General features: G+C 40.4%; 1 long non-coding RNA gene across 1 annotated transcript; it reads right to left on the bottom strand.

Moving 5' to 3' along the window:
- Positions 1-1,895: 1,895 nt before the first annotated feature.
- On the bottom strand, positions 1,896-7,637 carry LOC108545096 (uncharacterized). The gene is made up of 3 exons (XR_001890042.1): positions 7,517-7,637; positions 6,607-6,811; positions 1,896-1,975 (listed from the first exon to the last, which is right to left on the bottom strand). It is a non-coding gene; the product is annotated as an uncharacterized LOC108545096 (long non-coding RNA).
- Positions 7,638-9,050: the final 1,413 nt, after the last annotated feature.

Below are 9,050 nucleotides of genomic sequence, written 5' to 3'. Positions count from 1 at the left end.
AAAAAAAAAAAAAAAAAATACAAAAATTAGCCAGGTGTGGTGGCATCTGCCTGTAGTCCCAGCTATTCAGGAGGCTGAGATGGAAGAATCGCTTGAGCCCAGGGAGGTTGAGGCTGCACTGGAGCCCTGATCATGCCACTGCACTCTAGCCTGAGCAACAGAGCGAGACTCTATCTCAAAAAAAAAAAAAAGAATGGAGAGCATATATAAATTCATTCCTTCATATATTTATTCAGAGGTATTGCTTTTGTGAGTTCTTTTTGTTGGGCCTTATTTAAAAGGTAGTGAAGATTCTACAAACTTCCCTCTTAGTACTGCTTTTACTGTATCTCATAGATTTTGGTATGTTGTATTTCCACCTTCATTTGTTTCAATAATTTTTAAAATTTTCTTCTTCTTCACTGATCCATTGGTCATTCAGGAGCAGGTTGTTTAATTTCCATGTGTTTGTGAAGTTTCTGAGGTCCTCTTTTTGTTGATTTCTAATTTTATTCCATTGTAGTCAGAAAAGATACTTGACATAATTTCTACTTTTTTGAATTGGTTTAGACTTGTTTTGTGGTCCAAGATATGGTTTATTCTAGAGAATGTTCCATGTTTTGATGAAAAGAATATGTATCCTGCAGCAGTTAGGTGAAATGTTCTATAAATATCAGTTAGGAGGTCTGATGTGTAGACTAACTCCAATGTTTCTTTATTAATTTTCTATCTGGACAATCTGTCCATTACTGAGAGTGGAGTGTTAAAGTCCCCTACTATTACTGTATTGTAATCTCTCTCTCCCTTTAAATCTATTAATGTTTGCTTTATATACTTGGAAGCTCCAGTGTTGGGTACACAGATATTTAAAATTGTTATATTCTCTTGCTGAACTGACTCCTATATCATTATATAGTGAGGAGGCTGAGGCACAAGAATTGCTTGAACCTGGGGGGTGGAGGTTGCAGTGAGCCAAGAGCATGCCACTGCACTCCAGCCTGGGCAACAGAGTGAGAATCTGTCTCAAAAAAAAAAAAAGGAATATGTATATATTCAATGCAATCCTAATAAAATTCCAAATGAGTTGTCACTTCCTTTATATTTGACATTTTATTTTAAGATCTACCTGTAAAATAAACATACGAGTGTATTCAAGAAATTTCTGAAAGATAATGAGAGACTTATTTTACCAGATGTAAATACATCACTAACAGTACTAAATACCTACCTAATAGTGATTCTCCTATCCCTTTAGGAACACTAGACCATGTGAAATTGTTATTTTGCATGTAGTGTTAGGGGTCATGAATTCTTTCTTCAAATGGATATCAAATTTGCCAGCAGCATTGATTGAAGATTGTCGTTTCCCAACTATACTACAGTGTTACCTTTGTCACAAATCAGGTGACTACATATGTATGAGTCTGTTTCTGGACTTTCTGCTCTCTTCCATGGGTCTACTTCTTTATCTTTACGCCAGTTTCACACTGTCTGAATTATTACAGCTTTATGTTAGATCTTCATAACTTGGCATTTTGCGTTTTCCTATCAGTTTTAGAATCAGATTGTCAGTTTCCACAAAAAAATTCCTGGAATTTTGATTGGTACTGTATTGCAGGAATCTATAAATCAATTTATAAAGAATTTATATCTTTATAATCTTAGTTTTCCAATCCGTGAAAATCCATTTCTTTATATCTTTTCATTTCTTTCAATAATAATGTCTTAATGTTTTCAGTTTCACTTGCATACCTGTGTTAGATTTATTGTTAGGATTGATTGTATTATAAATGGTACCATACGGAAATTCTATTTTTTAATTATTTGTATTTAGAATTAGAATTCAAAGACAGAGAAAAAACCAAAAAAGTGTATTTAGTATATAGAAAACACGATTGATATTTGTATATTTACCTTGTATTCAGTGGCCTTGCTAAATTCACATATTAATAGTTTGTGGATTCTTTGGGATCTTCTTTGCATACAGTCATGTCATCTGTGAATAATTACAATTTAATTTATTTATTTCCAAATCATACTCCTTTTCTAAATTGTTTTTGTTGGCTTAGTGAACTGGCTAGGACCCACAGTAAAATGTTGAATAGAAATTGTGATGGTGGCCCAGGCGTGGTGGCTCACACCTGTAATCTCAGCACTTTGGGAGGCTGAGGCGGGTGGATCACTTGAGGTCAGGAGTTTGAAACCAGCCTGGCCAACATGGTGAAACCCCATCTCTACTAAAAATACAAAAATTACCCGGGCATGGTGGCAGGTGCCTGTATCCCAGCTACCCTGGAGGCTGAGACAGGAGAATCACTTGAACCCAGGAGGCAGAGGTTGCAGTGGTGGTAATAGCACCACTGCACTCCAACCTGGGCAACAGAGTGAGACTCCATATCAAAAACAACAACAGGAAAAGAAATTGTGATGGTGGTATCCTTGTTCATTTCTATTCTCAGGGGTTGGGGGAACTTTCAGTGATTCATCATTAAGTATTTTAGGGGAGAATAGATACTCTAATCAGATTAAGGAAGTCTCTCTTTTATTCTTTGTTTGCTAAGAGTTTGATTTTTTTTTTGTTTTTGTTTTTGTCTTTGTTTTGAGACGGAGTCTCGCTCTGTCGCCCAGGCTGGAGTGCAGTGGCGCGATCTTGGCTCACTGCAAGCTCCACCTCCCGGGTTCACACCATTCTCCTGCCTCAGCCTCCCGAGTAGCTGAGACTACAGGCGCCTGCCACCACGCCTGGCTAATTTTTTTTTTGTATTTTTAGCAGTGACAGGGTCTCAATCTCCTGACCTCGTGATCCACCCGCCTCAGCCTCCCAAAGTGCTGGGATTACAGGAGTGAGTCACAGCACCCACCCGGTTTTTTTTTTTTTAGATGAATAAATATTGAATTTTATTCAGTCATTTTCTTCATCTATCAAGATGATAATTCCTGGAAAATTTTCATTTACATATGATATATTATGCTTTTATAGATTGCTGGACTCGTTTTACTAATATTAATTCAGGATTTTTGCACCTATATTTCTATTACAGATTGGGCTATAATTTTTTTCTTATAAAGTCTTCATCAGGTTTTGGTATTAAGGTTATGTTGGCTTCGTAAAATCAATTGGAAAGTATTCCTCTACTTTTAAAATAATTTAAAGTTAGTGTTATTTCTTTCTTAAGCATTTAGAAAAATTCATTCATGAAGCTATTTGGGCCTATACTTTCTTATGTGTGGGAAATTAGTTAATCATGAAATCAATTCTTCAATAGATACAAAACTAATCAGATTTTCTACTTCTTTGTGTGTTCATTTTTGTAAGTTGTTTTTTAAGGATTTTGTCCATTTCATTTAAGACATTGCCAAATTATGGTTTATTCTCTTGCCACATTTTCTTTCTTTTTTTTTTGAGACGGAGTCTTGCTGTGTCGCCCAGGCTGGAGTGCAGTGGCATGATCTCGGTTCACTGTAACCTCCGCCTCCTGGGTTCAAGCAATTATCCTGCCTCAGCCTCGTGAGTAGCTGGGACTACAGGTGCCCACCACCACACCCGGCTAATTTTTTGTATTTTTAGTAGAGATGGTGTTTCGCCGTGTTAGCCAGGATGGTCTCGATCTCCTGACCTCATGATCCACCCACCTCGGCCTCCCAAAGTGCTGGGATTACAGGCATGAGCCACCGCGCCCGGTCACTGAACTGACTTCTTGAGTAAACTCGGGCAAGGGTGACACAGTGGTGAGAGCCAACGAGACTTCTAACAGCATAACCCATACTGCATTCCTATCCTTGTATGCCCATGAAATCTGCGGGTTATGTGTGTTATTTCCTTGGAGCTTCCCTGAAATGCTATTAGAATTAATTACAGCTGGAGTGGGGAGGAGGGACATCAAGTCTGTTACCAAAAGAGATGTATAGCATACACATAACCACTAGAGGACCCACAAGTCTAAAAGCACATCAACGTTTTGTCCACGGTAATATTTTTGCTTTCTTCTGAGGAATTATGCCTGTCCTTTCTCTAGCAAATGGGAGTTTCCATCCAGATCACAATGATTGAGAAATATCATCTTACCCAAAATTTATTCAACAAATATTTATTGAACACTCACTATGCTCCAGATCATGTTTCACGTGCCATGCACAGTGATAAACAAGCCAGACAATATCCCTGATTATCTAATGAAGGGATACATCATACCAGATGCTAGATGTCCACACTTACTCTTCTCTACTCTCTGCCCCAGAAGACAGTGTGGCCTACATCTACAGGACCCCTTGCCCTCTGGCTTCTGGTTGGGTTTGGCTAATACGAGCCTGGCATGAGATTAGAGGGAGGAAGAGAGTGAGGTTTGGATATTTATTATGGATCCTTCCCCGCGAGACCTCCTCTTTTCTGGCCATGCCCTTCCACCAGAAGCTGCAGCCCCTTCAAGGCAGCCCTCTCTGCAAAACTTTCTCTGTTTAATTCTAGTAACTTCTCCTTTCCTTCCTCCTTTGGGGCTGAGGGGTAGTGGCAATTCTGTTACTAGCCCCCAGTTTCTCCCCACTATCTTCATCTGTGTAAATAGTCCTGTTATTAAACCTTTATCTAATAACCATCTCACTAAATCTGCACTGTCTAATATGGTAGCTATATGTAGCTATTGAGCACTTGAAATGAAGCTAGATAAAATTAAGATGTGTTATATGTCTAAAATGCACAGCTGAAAGATCAATATGAAAAAGAACAAACATTTCATGAATAATGTTTTATATTGATTACATATTGAAATATTTTGAATCTATTGGATTAATTAAATGTATTATTAAAATTAATTTTATCTCATTATTTTATCTGGCTATTAAAAATATTTTTAATTACCTAAGTGGCAAAAAGCATTGGTGGCTCACGTATTTCTATTGGGCAGTACTGGACTAAACTGTAGTTGGTAACAGCAGTGGCTCCAGGAAACTAGTTCTCAGATCAGGATTCTGGAACTAAATTTACTCAGTTCATCATGAAAATAACTTTCTTAATGATGAGGAATGCAGCATGGATAATCTTGGCAAATGGCAGCATCATGATTACTCAAATTATCTTCAGTGGTAAGTAGCACTAGATGAAGTTCAGGTGGCTGTTTATGGTGGCTCATGCCTGTAATTCCAGCACTTTGGGAGGCTGAGGCAGGAGGATTGCTTGAGGCCAGGAGTTTGAGACCAGCCTGGGCAACACAGTGAGACCCTGTCTCTACAAAAAAAAAAAAAAAATTTTTTTGATTAATCAAGTGTAGTGGCACACACCTGTAGTCCCAGCTCCTTGAGAGGCTGAGGTAGAAGGATTGCTTGAGTCCAGGAGTTCGAAGCTGCAGTGAGCCATGATCATACCACTACTCTCTAGCCTGGGCAACAGAGCAATAACCTATCTCAAAAAAAAAAAAAAAAAAAAATTCAGGTGGAGGATGAGGCCATAGGAATCAAGGGGCTGTGGCCTTTAGTCTCTATGGAAATAATAGCAATTACAAAGATTATAGAGTCACTTGGCTGAGAAAAGTACAATTTAAAAATGGCAATTTTTTTTGGCTGAGCACGGTGGCTCATGCCTGTAATCCCAGCACTTTGGGAGGCTGAGGTGGGCGGATCACAAGGTCAGGAGATCAAGACCATCCTGGCTAACACAGTGAAACCCTGTCTTTACTAAAATACAAAACATTAGCCGGACATGGTGGCGGGCACCTGTAGTCCCAGCTACTCGGGAGGCTGAGGCAGAAGAATGGCATGAACCCGAGAGGCAGAGCTTGCAGTGAGCCGAGATTGCTCCACTGCACTCCAGCCTGGGCCACAGAGCGAGACTCCGTCTAAAAAAAAAAAAATGGCAATTTTGAAAGAGTCCTGAAGTCACAGGGCACTTATGACTGAAGACCAGATCCAGGGACTATCTACAAGGCTTGCCAAGTTGGCAGTGCCAAGGAAATGATCAACCCTCTCTCAATCTAAGATAAGAGCACTGGTGCGGAAGGAGTGGACCCTGAGACTTAAGATGGGAACATTCTGGCAGACATGGATGAGATTTAAACCTCCAAATTCCTCTAAGCCTCACTTTCTAGAATAAGCAGTCTACCCCTATATAAAGAAACCAGTCCTCTTCTGCACATCTCATTGTCTCTAGGCCCATAAGGCCACGTGGTACGAGGCCTGCTCCAGAAGGAAATGGCCTATAAACTCAAAGAATTAAAATCCCTCACCAATCTGTATTGGCAGGAGCCCAGACAGCAGATATGGGCATGGACTCTAAGGGAGAAGGAATATAAGGCTCTATCCAGCTGAATTCATTGACATAGATACATTAACCTGGAATTCAAGATTAAATGTACTCATCTGAGCATTAGAGAGCCAACATATTAATAATGCCTACATTCATGGTCTACAACTAATGGAGGTGTTCACAGAAGCCTGGATTTGACGATGGTTTATAGTTAATGAGATCAGAATACTTGAGTTTACTAGGCATGCCATAGAAAACGGAGTCTAAAGGCTCAGGGATATAGGGAATGCTGGAACCATGCTTCCAAGCAGGGTCCAGAGGACCCCTTCACCAAGACATTTACATATATTTTGGTGTGGGGACACTTGCATCATTGAAGAGCTCTGCGTTACCTGTTTTCTGCAAACTGGAGATGACAATGAAAATGCCCAGTGGAAGTGGGTTCTTTGACCTCACTGAGAATAATGGGATCTTGGAGTGCAGAGACCAAGTAATAGCATTTATCCACTAGATGAGCTCCATTACTATAGTAAGCCAGAGAATCAGAGTGCTTTGATGCGCAGGGATCTATAGCAGTGACTAACTGATCCACAGGCTCTAGGAAAGAAAGAAATGAGACAAAATAGGCAGGTGGTTTACTGACACATGCAGAAAAATTTTAGGTCTGCTAAACACATACTTGAGTTGCAGAAGTGAGAATTCGTAGCATTTTACTCAGTTCCCTGAGCCAGCTCAGGGAGCCCCTTCACTGAAACAGAGGCCAGATCTTTTTGAGGAAGGACCTACAATTTGATTAATAAGAGTATACCAAGAATCTTCCCAAGCCTTCCCTCCAAAACCTGCAGCAATTTACCAGGATGACTATGAACCAGAGAAAGAGAAATACTCAGACTTTTTATGAATTATTGGATATTGGCTCTGAAGTAACATTAATTCTGGACACCCAAACTGCCACCATCATCCATGGGTCAAAGAGGAGGTTTAAGAAAGTCAGGTAACAGCGTCTTTTCCCTTGCCCATCTCACAGGCTATCCATCACAGCCTAAAACACATATTTCATTGTCCCCTCTCCCGAAAAATCCCAGATTGTATAGAGGAAATATATATACTTAGAACTGGCAGAGATAAACGCCACATTGATTCCCTGACCCATGGTGGAAGGGCTATTACAGAATAAACCAACTCTCAACAAAACAGGAAACCAAAAGCAATGCCGGGGGAAATGTAGAGATTGGGAACATCGTCAAAAGAATCAATAGGTGCAATTGTGTGATTCCCACCATAATTCCCCATGGAACTCACCCATTTTGCTAGTGCAGATGCCATACAGATCCTAAACATTGATGTCAATTGTGGCAAATGTAGTCAGTTTTGAGTTGCAAATCTTTATTGGAGTAGATCAGTGAAGCCCCTGGCACCTAAATTCAGCTACTAATCTGGCAAATGCCTTCTCTTCATTCCTACCATAAGGAGAATCAAAAACAGTATGTATTTAGAAGGTAGGAAGTAGTATACTTTAACACCTTGGCCCAGAGCTATTTCACTTCTCCTGTTTTCTGTCACAGTAGTTTGCGGGGACCTTGATGTCCTGATGTTCCACAGAATGTCACACAGACCCACTAAATTGATGACATTATGTTCACTGGACCTGTGATCAGGAAGTAGTAGCGTAGTAGTGACTACTCTAGATTCCTTGGTTAGATATGTGGACACCAAAAGTTAGGAGGCAGACTTCCTGAAAATTCAGGAGCCTGATACACCATGAGGTTTCTAGGATTCCAGCAGTATAGGGCATATTGGGCTATTCCCTCTAAAGTTAGACATGTTTCCTTGCTTTGCATCTTGTACCATTCACCATGAAGAGACACCCAATGCTTGGTGAAAATTATTGGATTTCAGAGGCAATATACTCAACTTCTGGGCATGCTGCTACAATCCATTTGCCAAGTAACACATTAGGATGATAGTTCTGAGTCAGACCGGGAGCAAGAAAAATCTTTGCAGAAGGTCAAGGTTGTGGAGCAAACTATCCTGCCATTTGAGCCTTGTGATCTAGCAGAACCCATGCAGATGTGATTGGGAGACACATATGCTGTCAGAGATGCCCCAGAGATTTTGATTTACTTCATCTAGTCTAACCTACTGTTATCATTCAGAGTTCTCCAGAGAGACAGAACCAGTAGGATAGATGGATAGATGACTGATTGATTGATGATGATGATAGAGATAGATGATAGATAGATAGATAGATAGATAGATAGATAGATAGATAGATAGAAGTTTTATTATGGGAATTGGCTCAAATGATTACAATTATGGAGGCTGAGAAGTCCCAAGATAGGCTGTCTACAAGCTGGAGAGCCCGAGAAGCCAGAAGCCAGTAACATGGCTCAATCCAAGTCCAAAAACCTCAGAACCAGGTGTAAGCCAATGATGTAACTCTCTTTCTCAGGCCAAATGCCTGAGAACTCGGAGTTGGAGGGTGTGGAGCAGGGGTTGGGGAAACGCTGGTGCTCATCCTGGAGTCTAAAGGCCGGAGAACCTGGAGTTCTGATGTTCAACAGCAGGAGAAGAATGGTGTTCCAGCTTCAGAAGAAGAGCAGGAATTATCTTTTCTTCTGTCTTTTTATTTCCAAGCCCTCAGCAATTGGATAGGCACCCCTTGCATTGAGGGTGGATCTTCCTTACTGCCAGCTGATTCAAACATCAATCTCTTCCAGAAACACCCTTGCAGGAATACTCAAAATAATGCCTTACCACCTCTCTGTATATTCCTAATCCAGTCAAGTAGACACTTAAAATTAACCATCACAGGCCAGGCGTGGTGGCTCACGCC

Source organism: Rhinopithecus bieti, unplaced genomic scaffold (assembly GCF_001698545.2).
Source record: "Rhinopithecus bieti isolate Rb0 unplaced genomic scaffold, ASM169854v2 scaffold_24392, whole genome shotgun sequence".
NCBI classification, from domain to species: domain Eukaryota; kingdom Metazoa; phylum Chordata; class Mammalia; order Primates; family Cercopithecidae; genus Rhinopithecus; species Rhinopithecus bieti.
The sequence above is the reverse complement of the archived record's forward strand: the minus strand, read 5'-3'. Positions and strand labels throughout refer to the sequence as shown.